This window comes from Struthio camelus, chromosome 10 (genome assembly GCF_040807025.1).
Source record: "Struthio camelus isolate bStrCam1 chromosome 10, bStrCam1.hap1, whole genome shotgun sequence".
NCBI lineage: Eukaryota > Metazoa > Chordata > Aves > Struthioniformes > Struthionidae > Struthio > Struthio camelus.
Window position 1 is genome coordinate 29,593,978 of NC_090951.1, and position 13,032 is coordinate 29,607,009.

The window sequence follows — 13,032 nt, forward strand, 5'->3', positions numbered from 1 at the left end:
TGGTGTGCATGCACGTGCACTCTGTGGCGCGCGTGCCTGCATGCTGCAGCCCGTGTGTGGGCGATATTCTGTTCAGGCTCTACAAAATAACTGGAGGAGCACGTGGGTTTGTACAGCTCTTCCTTTCATCTTTCAGGAGCACGCTTCCAGACTTCGCCGCAATAGTCACGTTTCCTCTGCACCACCAGCAAGTCCTGGTCCCTTTCCCTTTGAGCCTGGAGAGTCATCCGCTGCCCAGGGCTAGGGCATGGAAAAGGAACCGTTTGGTTTCAGGCACAGGCAGAAGGGCACGGAAATGCTGCAGGCCTAGCGCAGGGCACATCTTCTGGCCTCTGCCTCTGCTGGCATTCCTATGCTTTCTCGGATGGGCGAGGGGCCCCCTGGGGTGCGAGGCAAGGACATGACCACATGACTACCACGGGCAGGTAATCAGCCTGCACAGGAGTCAGGCGCGGGATGAGACTTTGGCCCAAACTGGCATCAAAGCACACGGCAAGGCCTCCACGTGTGGAGACTTGGGGAGGCAAGGACGGAGCGTGCCTTTGGAAAAGGGAGAGCCAAAGCGTCGCTCCAGGAATCCTGTCACCTTGGGTCGCCCCCGTGTTCTGGTCCCACCTGGGAATCCTACCCCCTGAGAGCCCAACACCTGCCCCTGGGCTGGAAGGCTGCCTGCTCCCAGGCCACAGCCTCCAAAGCCTGTTGCTCTCCCTCGACGGGTGCCAGCAAAAGACCCCCCCCCTCCCCTCCTCTGGGCTGCTCCTGGGTGTGGAAGGAAGGCCAGTGCAGGGGAAGGCAAAACAGCACCCCCAGCTGGAGAAATTTACCAGAGGAAGCGCTTCTCTTGGGAATTCCTCTGCCGATTCAGCTCTACCCTCTGCTTCCACTCTTCCCGACGCGCTTGGTAAGTCTCCAAGACTTGCAGGGTGTGGCTTGCTCGTACAGAAAGCTGCCTGCAAGAGCAGGGAAAAAGTTCCCTCTCCCCTTCTGGCTGAGGCCCTCCTGCCTCTCCCCTCCACCAGCCCCTGCACACCCGCTCCCGCTGGCGGTGCCCGCAGCCTTCAACTTGCCCCATGCAGCTTGGGGCTGCCTGGCATCGGGGCCTTGCCCAAGGCATTGCCACGTCAACAGAAATCAGGGGACACCATACCCAGCCCCATGGCTCAGGAACTGCGCTTCCTCACACCTCGGACAGGTGCTGCCACTGCACCTTTCCAGGCCGGGGCCGGGGCCGGGGCCGGGGCCCGGGCCCGGGCACACTTACTCTTTGTGCAGCCGCGGCAGTCTCTCGGGCTTCCTCTTCTCTGCTCGGGGCACGAAGGCAGCAGTGCTCGCCTCTTTCCCAAGCGGGGGCCCTGGTGAGGCTGGCCGAACCTCCGGCAGTGGTTCAGCATGCCGCCAAGCCTGCGTTGGCGCCAGAGGACAACTCTGAAGCTGCTTCTCACCTCCCTCACGTGCTCTCAACTCTCAGCACGGGGAGAAGCCAGCCACTACAGGGCCTGTGCGTCCCCCCAGCACACTTGTGTCTGCTTTGCCCTCAGAAAGCCCCATGAGGAGCACAGCGCCAGGCAGGGACCCTGCACTCGTAGCCTGGCCACGCTTCACCACACTTCCCTGCTGGCCCCTCTGCTTACCTGTGCTGCCTTGTGCTGATGCCCGCAAGCAGGAATTGCAGTTCGAGGTCTGCCTTGAGCAGGTCCTTCCTGCTTGCCGTCCTCTTCCGCCTTAGAGGAGCTCTCCCGAATTGTCTGCAGCCGGCTAAAAACACACAAGCCGCGTGAGGTGACTGGAGTTCCGGATGAGGCTGTTCTGCATCTTGCGCTCACAAGCGGCTCGGGGCCAGCCTCTGCAGCACAAGGCAGTTCTGCTGGAGCATTTGGTGTAGCTGAGTCCTTGCGTTCATGTCAACAGTGAGGAAAGAAAGCCTTGAGCTGCAGCACTGGCAGCGGGCCCAGGAGGCCCTAAGGAAAGCTCGGGATGCCCCGGTGTGGGCCCTCTCTGGGTGGCACAAGGGGAAAACCAATGCCGTTTGCAGCACCCAGAGCCTGCAGAGACCACTAGCCACCTCCTGCCAAAGGCACTGAAGTCAGGGACGTGCTCAGAAAGACTCTGTTTTGGGGTGAAACGGGACTATTAGTGGGGGAGCCACTGTCGGGGAAGGAGGAAGTGTACTAGGCACACAAGCAAGCCCGGCATGCAGTTCTCTCTGGTATGTAGTTCTCTCTGGCACTCCTCCTGTGCCAGACAACCGCCACACCCCTGCCCCTGCCACCCCAGCCCAACAACCTTCGGAAGAAATTCACAGGCATTACGTCCAACCTAAAAAGCAGGGAAAACAGACCCTACTCTCTGCTGCTGGGGCAGGGGCTTCTGACTTTCACATTCCTCTGAGAAGTGCTCTCATTCCCACTGCAACCAAAGGAGGGCCCTTCACACCCATAGGGGAGCAGAAAAACACCCGCCACTGCTGCAGTACTTCTTGCATCAACGCCAGTCCCTGGGACACCACTTGACAACCTCACAGACTTCATACCCACAGAGCGTACAGAAACAGAAACAGCTCCCTCCCTCCCAGAAGCCCAAAAGCACACGGCCACCCGCATGCTTTGCTCCAAGAGCCTCACCTGGCAGCTGGCTTGTTTCCCCTGCTTTCCCATGCCTTTCCTCCCTTCCAGCTGGCCCCAGAGAACGGGGGTGGAGAAAGCCTTTCTCGAGACAGGAGGCGCCCACCACAAGCACTGCCTGGAAGTAGCAAGGCAGAGGAGGCTCCTCAGCAAGCATCGTTCTTTGTCACCATTTGAACAAGAAGGACAGGCAGCTGTGCTCCAGCATCGGACCAAAGAGCCCAATTCCCTTGGAGCTTTGCTCCCAAGCAGGTCTTAGGCCCTTGCTGGCGCACGATCGCGTCCAGCCTTTCCTTTCTGCAGGGCAGTCTTCTGCCCTAGAGTTCTGTGCTGCTTCTACTGCTTTCTCTAGCCCTTAGGCTTCAAAAAGGGGACATGGCTGGCAGGTCCTGGGGACCTCATGCTACTCTCTCCTTTGGCGTGGCTGCAGGCTGGAGGGCAGAGTGTCACACGAGAAGGGGAACAGATTCCTGCCCATCTCTAAGGCGCTCACATGCACAGACTTGCAAGCTAGAGCAGGGCCCCGAGTGCCAGGGCAAAGTGCCCCTCAGCAGTGGCAGCTGCAGTTGGAGCTGCACAACTGCCCCGAGAGCCCCTTCCAGGAGGAGTGCCCCCAGATCTGTCGTGATGAGCAAAGAGAGGCACAGGAGAAGCAGGCCACTAGGCCAGGCACGGCATGTTAAGCTTGCCTCCAGCCCCTCCGCTGCACAGGACAAAAGGAAAACAAACACACCTCTCTCACCAGCCAGCTGGCACTTTACCTTTTCCCTCAGTCTGCTTGTTCTGCTCCCTGTCTTTTGCCGGCCCGCCTTTGGCAGCCTCCCGACACCCTCCGGAGGAAGATGCTGGTCGCACAGGCACAGGCGTGATGACCTCACCCTCACTCCTGGAAACAAGAAAGGGACGAGAGAGACGCTGACAGCAGAGCCTTGCAGAAACCTCCTCTACATGCTTGCCCTCCATCTAGAAAGAGAAAGTCACCAAAAGACTTGTTGGCCGCCCTTCACGTTGCAGTCGGACAGAGTCTACGCAAGAAACAACCCCTTCAAAGAACTCCAAGAGCACAAGGTCACCCTCAGCCTTTTCTCCAAGAGCCTCACCTGGCAGGCAACTTCCTTCCTTTGCTTTTCCACTCCTCCTGCTTTCTCCCCCCAGCACCAGGTGACGCAGGTGGCAAAGGCCTTTCTTGAGCAAGCAGGCACGCAGCAGGAGCACTCCCTGCAGGCAGGAAAGGAGAAGGCTCTGCAGAAAGCGTCTTTGGGAGCACTTGGTCCAGAAGGACAGGCAGATCTGCTCCAGCACCGCATCAAACAGCCTGATCCCCCGGGAGCCGCGCTCTCTAAGAGCTCTTGCTCCCTAGCACGTCCTTGGCACACCTTAGCAGCCTCTTAGCAGTCCACCTTAGCAGCCTCTTAGCAGTCCTCTCCAGGCAATCTTGCTCCCCACCTTCACACGCCCGGCATCCGCCAGAGAGGCAGACCCCCTCCAGCGCTGACACCTCGGGCCCAAATGTCCTAAAGCGAAAGAGGAGCTTGCGCCGGCCACCAGGGCGCAGCACCCCGGGGCAAAACTCTCCCAGGCAGCACATCCTGACCAGGGCTCCAACCACCTACCTACTGCCGAGGACCAACGGAACAAACACGCGCACACACACAAACACACGCCCGCCTGCACACCCTCCTCTCGCTCGCCAGTCACCTGTGGCCTGACCTTTTCCGTCCGCCCGCTCTTCCTCTTTCGGGCGTGTCCGGGATCCCTTGCAGGAAGAGGCCACTTGCTGCTTCTCACGGGGAAGCTTCAACTCAAATCTGGAAATGACAAGACGCCACGGTGAAGAGAAGGCACCACTTCCCCTTTGCCTCCTGCCAGCCTTGTACTCAGAAAGAAGGCCTTTCGGGGCACGTGGGGCCCTCCAGGCTCACCCAAGACATGCTTAGGTCACAAACACAGGCCCTGTATGGATCGGGTGCCTTCCACACGATGCCTTTCCTCGGCCAGCCACACACAGCACATTCGGGAACCTTGGCTTTTGGAAGCCTCACCCACAAGAAAGAGACCAGTCACAGGAAAATGTGGCCCCCATTCCTCTCTAGGCCTAAGATTGGTTAGCAGTGCCAAACACCGCCACTATTGCCTGTTCCACCCTGGGGAGACCCCCAGAGTCCCAAGTACTTGCAGACAGCAAGCTAGGAAAGAGTTGCTCCGCAGCAAGTCCTTCCTGAGGAGACAAGCTCCAGCAGGACGCTGCTACCAAGCACGAGCTGAGAAGCAAACGTACCGTGGCAACATGAAGACGCTTCTGGGACCCATGCGGAAAGCCGCGCTCCTTCTTCCTTTTACCACCAGGTGTCTCGTCCCTGGCGTCTGAAACAGACACCGAGGTACGTGAGAGCGTGCCAGCGCCATTACTGCCTTGCTCCTAAAGGCAGCAAATCTTTCTTGGGCTCAGGGAAGATGCTGCCCCTGGGACACCCTGAAACAAAGCTGTCTTTCCAAATACTAGCCCTCAACGAGGAAAGCAGAAGATGCCCAGCTCAGAGTGCAGAAGGAGGAACACCGTTGCCAGGCGCTTTGCAAGGGCGAGACTCAAGACGGTCAAGGAGGACGCTCCTTCTCTCTGCCTGCAGACATCAGGCACAGGAGAAGGCGTGTGGTTCGCCAGGGTTTCTGCAGGCTGGCGTTTGCCTCTGGAAGGTCTTGCTCTGCCCCTTCTTGGAAAGACAACTCCTGGCTCAGGCATGCTCTTAGCCCCACAGTGTCTCCAAGCATTCACATGCTTGCATCCATCGCGTGGAAGAGCAGAAAGAGCCGGCCCTTGCTCGGCCTCTGCCCGGTGGCTAAGACCTGCGGGTGCCAACTCCCTCATGGGGGTGCAAGCAGCTGGGCAGGGCCTGATGAGGGATCTTTGGGAACACAGCCTGACCCAAAGGCCCTGGCCCTGGCCCTGGCCCTGGCCCAGAGAACACGCTGGGCAGAGCCCCCCAAGACAGCAGCAGAGAGAAGGAAGAGACAGGCCCGGGAACCAGTGGCTGGGCTACAGCCTTCTTGCATCTCTCTGAGCAAATCTGCTGGCCCTCTGCAGGAGCGAGCCCTTCAGCTCTGACTGCTTTCACATCGCAGCTGCCTAAGGACACCTGGCAGCTTGCGCTCAAGGACAGGGCCCCACGAGAGAGCTGGGGAAGGGCGTTGGGCTGGCGCAAGGAGACATGCCAAGCAGCGGGCGGATGCACGCGTGGCCCAGAAGAGCCTCGCTCATGCCGCAAGGGCCTCCAGGGGCCCTGGGAAGGCCTGATTAGCACCAGAGTCATCGACTTACCCCCAGCAGAGCTTCTAGCAGCTTTCCAGTGCCATCCATGCTGAGGAGGAAGTCGTCATAAAACCTCATTGTCACTTCCTTCTTCCGAACAGAAAGAATGCCAATGCCCTTGAAGACAAAGTCCACGTCCTGTCTTTTTGACATGGCCCAGAAGAACGCCATCGCGGTCTCATGTATGGAACACTGCACCGTTGTCAAAGGCATGCGGGCACACACGGAGAGATTCTTGTACTGCAGAGGGACTATTCTTACGTCACCTAGACCGCAGCAAAAGACGAACAACGTCACCTCGGCAGCAGGCTCCAAGAACAAGGGGACAAGACTTTCTGGCAAGACGCTGCTGCTACAGAGCAGGCTCTTGAATCCCCTGCTGCAGCGCCTAGGAGCGGTTTATGGAGTCCCTCCTGGGAAGAGGCCGAGCACTCTGCAAACTCACGGGCTCAGGGGGCAGCAGTCATTTGGCCAGGGCAGGAAGCAAAAGAAGAAAACTAACCATCCCGTAGGATGTCCCTTGACCGGAGGGCAGGACAAGGCGGGCAGATGGGTGCAGGGCCCACGACAAAGGGCCCGGCGCCACGCCATTGTGCCCTCTGGCTAAGCCGATGCCACGTCGATAGATACAAGGGCGAAGCAAAGTGCAAGGACGGCACCGCAGCCCGTAAGGACCATTCGGCCCCTCTGGCCCTTGGTAGCCAGCAAAAGTCTCCCTGCGCTGCTGGGGCCAGCGGCCTATCCCTCCCACGCACCCCGCTGCAGGCGTATTACTAGCAAAGCACACCCGGGGGCCCCTCTGAGCACCTGCTCCTGGCTGGCCTGTCCAGCTCAAACAAGCCGAAGTTGCTCTCAGGCCACTTTGAGGCGTTCAGCCATGTCTTCAGAGCAGTTGGCCTGCCCCTCAAGCTTGGGGCAAGGGCAGGCAAAGGTTTTTAACCTGTCTTCTTACCAGGAATGTCTTCTTGAGCGCCCCTGGCCTGGTATTCCTGGGCAACAACCTCCGAAATACGAAACATGGGTCTCCGAACGATCGAAAGCTCCCCGTTCACGGAGCACTCGGAGTGCTTCAGAACATAGAACACCCCCACTCCTAGTATCTTGACACCCTGAGAACAGCAGCAAAGAGGGAGAGAAGGAACAAGCATCAGTAGCCTGGAGACACAAAAACTGTCCGATGGCTTGCCAGAGCGTGGGGGCTGCTGCTCTGCGCCCTGCCCACCCCTAGCATGCCGAGGGCAAGATGGGCCACTTGGGAAAGCTTTGGAGAGAAAGCACATACTCCAGACCTTTCTTTCCTCTTGCTCCTCTGCTCTCCTCAAAAATCTCTTTGCACAAGCAACAGCAGAGACAACATTCCTCCCCTCCATACAGGTGGGGGGGGGTGGGTGGCAGGGAGGGGAGCAGGGGGCATTTCCAACAGTGGGCACCAAGTCCTTGGCACTCTATGGCACAGGGATGTCAGGGCCAGGCAAACCGCCAGCCTTTCAGGAGGGGAGGAACAGGACACAAGACCCACCTTGTTCTCTGCCAAGCGCTCTAGAATGTATTCTGAGACGCTGTCCCAAATGCTAACAATCTCTGGAAAGCAAGGCAAAGAGGTATCATGCGCCAAGTCAGCAAGCTCACTACCTTTCAGCACCCCGCTCCCCAGGCAGGTGGCAAGTGCAGGTGAGATGAAACGTACCGCCACCCCAAGCCAAAACACGCAAGGCGCTCCCCAGGACGGCCCTTCCGGACCTCAGCCGCAAGGACACTGCAGGGACGCCTCCGCCCACTTCTAAGCAAGGCTCCTGTCCTTTCAGGTGGCCATGCCAAAGGGCGACCCACCCGCTCGGGAAACGGGGACTAGGTTCCCACAGCAGCGAGAAGACCGTGCAGTGCCTACCCACAGGAGTCACCCACGCTCAGGGCAGCCCCAGCTGCCTCCCCTGCAGGGACCATTTTCACCTCCATTCAACGCCTGCACACACACACGCTCTGCACGGCCACCCGAGCAGCCCCAGCCCTTTCAGCCAGCTGCCAGCTCAGGGCACGCAATCCCCACTGCGAGGCAACCCACGGCTTCTGCCTGCACGTGCCCTGGAAGGCACGGGCAGAGGAAGCTCCTCAGGACAACGAGCCAGCCGGCCCGGCTGCCAAACTCACCCCTGGGCTGCCAACGGTCGAGCGGCCTGCTCTCCCGTGCCACCCACTCGCCCTGTCCAGCCCTCCCCTACAGAGCCCAGCGCTTCCATTGCCTGTCTCGCAGCTCATACCGTCTACAGCCTTACCGTAACGGTTGAGATTCCTGAGCGTTGGAAACATGTCATGCCACAGTTTCGCCATCTTCGCGCCCCCTCGCGCTCAATGGGGCCCTGTAGCAGGAGGGTGACGAGGAAACTTCTCCTCCCAGGAGCCGCCTCCGCCTCCTCCTCTGCACTTCCCCAGGTAGGCTCCAGCGCTGTCGCGCGGCCTCCCTTCGCCCTCTCGGTGCGCTGCAAAGCAGCTCCTCCAGAGAAGAGCGCTGGCGAGAGCAGCCCCAGCACCTGCACGTGCCAAGGCCTCGCAGGGAAGTGTGGGCAGGGCTCGGGGGCCCCGTGGCGGGAGGGGAGCTGTGACTGTGATGCGGCATGTCCCACTGTGAGCCCAGCCCGTGTCACCAAGGGGCTCACAGGCACCCTTACCGTCCAAAGCATTTCTCTTGGGCCCACAGGAGGGGCAATTTCACAGCCCCAGAGCAGCCAGACCGCAAAGGGGTTTCAGCAGGTCTCCGCTCTGACCTCCTGCTGCAAGTGCGGCTGACCAGAGCAGACTTCCCAGGCCCGGGCGCCACTGAGGGGCCACTGGCTCCATGGATTCCCCCACCACCCCGGGCCCCTGGGCCAGTGCTCCACCACCCTTAGGCTACAGCGCTTTTCCCCGTCTCTCATGGCAATTGCCCCCACTGCCACTACTGCCATTGCCCATCCTCCCGGCCCCCCCCACCCGGCACCTCTGGGAAGGCTCTGCCTCCACCCTCTCACCCCCCTCCCGTTAGGCCCCTGCCGCCTGATCCTCTTGCGCCTTCTCTTCTCCCGGCTCAACAGCCCCACGCCCTCAGCCTCTCCTCGCACTGCTGGGCTCCAGCTGCCCACCAGCTCCCAGCCCGCCCCACAACGAACGGCTCCTCCAGGGCCACGCTCCCTTCCTGGTGTCCCTGCCCCCCTGCAGCTCCCCCACGGGACACAGTCCCCTCAGAGGCGCACCTCCTCTGGCATGAAGCGCCTCCTTCCAAAAGTACCTCTCCAGCCATGTCCCCAGCAACGGCTCCTTGCACGGCTCGCCTTCGCTTCCTTCTGCTTTTCTCCAGAAACACGCCTCTGCACCCTTCTCCTCACGAGTGCCCCTTCGTGTGGCCTCCTGTGGCTCCACGGAGGCCGCCCCCAGCTGCGGGATCTGCGGCCCTGCCGCCGCATGCCCCAGGCAGGGGCCGGGCCTCGGTGCCCCGCTCCTCCCTCCCTCCCTCCCTGCCTGCCTGCCTGCCTGCCTGCCTGCCTGCCCGCCCGCTGCCCCAGCGTTGGGGGAAAGCCTTGCCCGGGCCCTGGGCGGCGCTGCGGGCTCCCTGCTGTGCCCAGAGCCCCCGGCCCCGCACGGGCAGCCCCGAGCAGCACGCCCAGGTGGCACTGCTTGCTGCGCAGTAAGGACTGGTGCCAGGGACTGTCGGGGATGGGGGAGGCCCCGCTGCCCGCGGGGAGGCGGGAGGCAGGCAGCGTTGAGCCGGGGCCCGGCAGCCCACCGGGAGCTGGTGGGGGTGTGGGGCAGAGCCATAGCAAGGGAAGGGGCCAGAGTGCAGGAGGCAATCCCAGGTGCCCCTTCCCCGAGCAGAGGGGCCTGGGAGAAGGCAGGGGGTCAGGGCCGGGCCGGGGGCTGGTGGCCGGGTGCTTGGCAGCGCCATGCTGACCTGCTCATGCCAGGGCATGGCTGCTTTGCGCCGATTGCAGGCAGTGTCCCCCCGCGGAGGAGCTGGCCCCTGCTGGCTTCCCCTTGGGCCATGCAGCTGCCTGCCAGTGCTCAAGGTCCCGCCGGGGCTCCAGCGACGCTGGGAGAGGTGCCGAGGGGGCACCGGCTGCTGCTAGCAACTTCCCGGGGACCCCTGAGGCAGTGGCTGGTGCTGAGGGAAGGGCAGCGGGCAAGGAGCCGCAGGCAGCACTTGTTTGACCCATGCGTTGCCTCTGCTTGCAGGCCACACTGCCCAAGGCATTGGGACTTGAGCGCGGCAGCCAGGCGAGGCAGGGCAGCTGCCGCTGAGGCAGCAGAGCCAAGCCCCAAGCCCCTCCGCTCGGTGAGGCTTGGGAAGGGCAGAGCTGGGAGAAGCTGGTGCCCCTCAAACCTCGTTCTCCCAGCAGAGCAGAGGGCACGTAAGGCAGCGCTTTCAGCCAGTGAAAATTGCTGGCTCATGCCTTCCTTTTTCAGAGGCCTGGTTTGCGCAAGGCCAGCGGTGCTGCCTGCCCACCAGTGCCCACCCAGGCTGCGGTCGGAGGAGACCTGCTCCTTGCATTGGTCCCGACCAGAGTTCGGCACCAGAAGACACAGCCCCTGAGGGGGCACCGCAGCACACAAGTGTGGCTTGGCATGCCTGGCTCACCAGCAGAAAGGGACCATGCAGACTAAGGTGGAGTCAATCAGCCAGAACGGAGCACAGAGCAACAATACAGTTGAAAACACAAAGCCTAGCTAAGTGTGTGTGAGGTTCCCCGTGGGGAGCCCCGTGATGCTTCTGGGGAGGCCTTGGGCAGGGAGGTGCCTCCTGCCGAGGCCCCCGGCAGCTGGGATGCCGGCTGCAGGGCTTTCGGCAGCTCCAGCTTCCCTCTTCCTGCCCTGCCAGGGGTGAAGGCCAGGCTGCCTGCAGGGATGGGCTACTGCCGCCCCCAGGCCTCCTGAGGAGGGGCAGTGCAGCCCCAAAACCGCCTTGCAAAGCCGGCAGCCCTGGGCGTGGGCTGAGGTGGGTGCCAGGGTGCACGCTGGAGCGCAGACTCTGGGATCCACAGGCCTCCAAGGCCAGGGCCTGCAGGGCCAGGGCAGGGATGACGAGGCTCTGGGGCTCTGACCCTGCAAGAGAGACCGCAGGAACACCTTGTGCTGGCCCTGGGCTGAGAGCAGAGGGGAGCAGGAGGCTTCGTGGCCTCCACGCCCCAAACCAACAGCAAATTTGTGCCCAAAAGCTCTCAGAGGAGGCTTCAGTCCCGGTCAGCTGCCCGTGTCCTGCACTGATTTCGTATGCTCAAACCTTGTGATGGGCAGAAGGCAACATGCTTGTACCCCAAGGCAGCCCCCTTTAGTGGCCAAGCCAAGGACCTGCTCTTAGCATCACTGCAGGAGTAACCGTCTAATTAAAGGCTTGCAATTAGCCCACCTCCAATTAGTGCACAGCAACTCAAACAAAGGGTCTTCTTAAAGGACAAGTCTCCTTAATGCAACCTAAATGGTCCTACGTTCCCTGTGCAGGGGCGACCCTTCTACATCCCCCACCGCCAAGGCTGCGGCGCGCATGGGCATGGGCATTGGCTTCAGGGTCCCAGCTCCTTCCTCAGTGGGAGGCGGCTGCTGCTGGTGGCTTCCTCCATCGCATAGTTGGGCTGACACTATTAAGCCTGCTCCTAATAGGCTCTCTTAAGGCTAATAATGTGGCATACATAGCCAACAAATGCTAGAAGGAGTCACCAAAACTAAAGCAGCACTTTAAAATGCAACTCCTACATTTAGCATCGAGGAAATAAGCCCCTCCACCTTACTCCCAATTTGACACTCTCGGGAGAGTGCTTTAGGGGATGCTAATGCGTGTTTTGCCCTTCCTTGCTCCAACACGGGTCAGGCTCAGCACAGTGGAGAGGGAAAGACTCTGGCGGGGCGGAGGGGGTGGGGTGCGAGCTTTGTGCTCGCCCAGGGCCCTGCACTGGCCCCCTCCTCTGTCCTGCCCCTGAACATCCCAGACTACGTTGGCTACAGTCGCCTGCTCCTTGCCAGGCCTTTGTGTTGACTCTGATGAGCCTTTGGGCGTTTCATGTCACTCTAGGAGCTGGAAGAGAGCCTGCCTCATGACACGGGGTTGCAAGGAGAGCCACTGGCCGTGGAAGAGGACTGCTTGCCTGGCCTCGCTCAGGAGTCCCATCCTGCCCACCCCGGGCATCTCTCTCTTTCCTGCCCGCTGACACGGTCTTTCTCCGGAGGGAAGCAGTGAGGCTACACCTCCGCACAGTGCTGGGTGGCCTGGGGAAGGCCGGGCACATGCCAAGCGGGGAGCTGGACACAGGTCTCCACCGAGTGCTGTCGGGGGGCTGGCACCGGTGCCTGGGGCACGTGTGCTCCAGGCACTTCCCAAATAAGCTCCACTGGTGCGGCCTCCTCTTCACCTGGATGTTGAGTTCCAGGGCCTCCTGCCACGCCTCCTCCAGCAGGAACAGGGCCTGCGCAGGCGTACTGCTTTCCTGCCCTTCAGCCTGCTCCTGGTTGCTGGGGAATGCAGGTGTGCGGGCATGTCCGGGTGTCCTGCCTCATTTCAGCAGGGTCACTTGCTCCTGCTGGTTCCTTCTGTGGCCCCCACCTGGCCTCACAGAGCCCCACATCCTGCCCGTCAACCCCAAGGGGGACGCAAGGCCCTCAGCTCACCCAAGAGAGAACCCCCAACCTCCCTCTGCTCGTCCACCCACCCGCCTCAGCATATAGCACGGCCCAAGGCCCATCCCTGGGCCCTGGCACTGTCACGGTCCCTCTCCTGACCACAGGACCCACTGGCGCTGGTGAGTGCCCAAGCAGTTAGGCCGCTGTCTTTTCTCCCACGGCCAGTGACTTGCAGGGCTGTGCAGGACCCAGGAGTCCTGCTGGCCTGTCCCTCCATAACGTACCAGGGGCAGGGAGTCGCAGAGCTGCACCTCGGAGGTGCTCTGGGGCCTAGCAAGTGCAGGGGACCGGAGGGGGCCTGGGAGCATGCCTGGGGCCACTGGCACATCAGGACAGGGCAGGAGCCCAGGAAGGAGAATCCAAGCACACGGGTAGCAGGCCCGGCCGGCCCTGCCGAGCTCCACTGGGTTGAAGAGCGGCCCAGCAGGGGCTGTGCAGGGTGGGGAAATGGGGACTGCTCCCCAG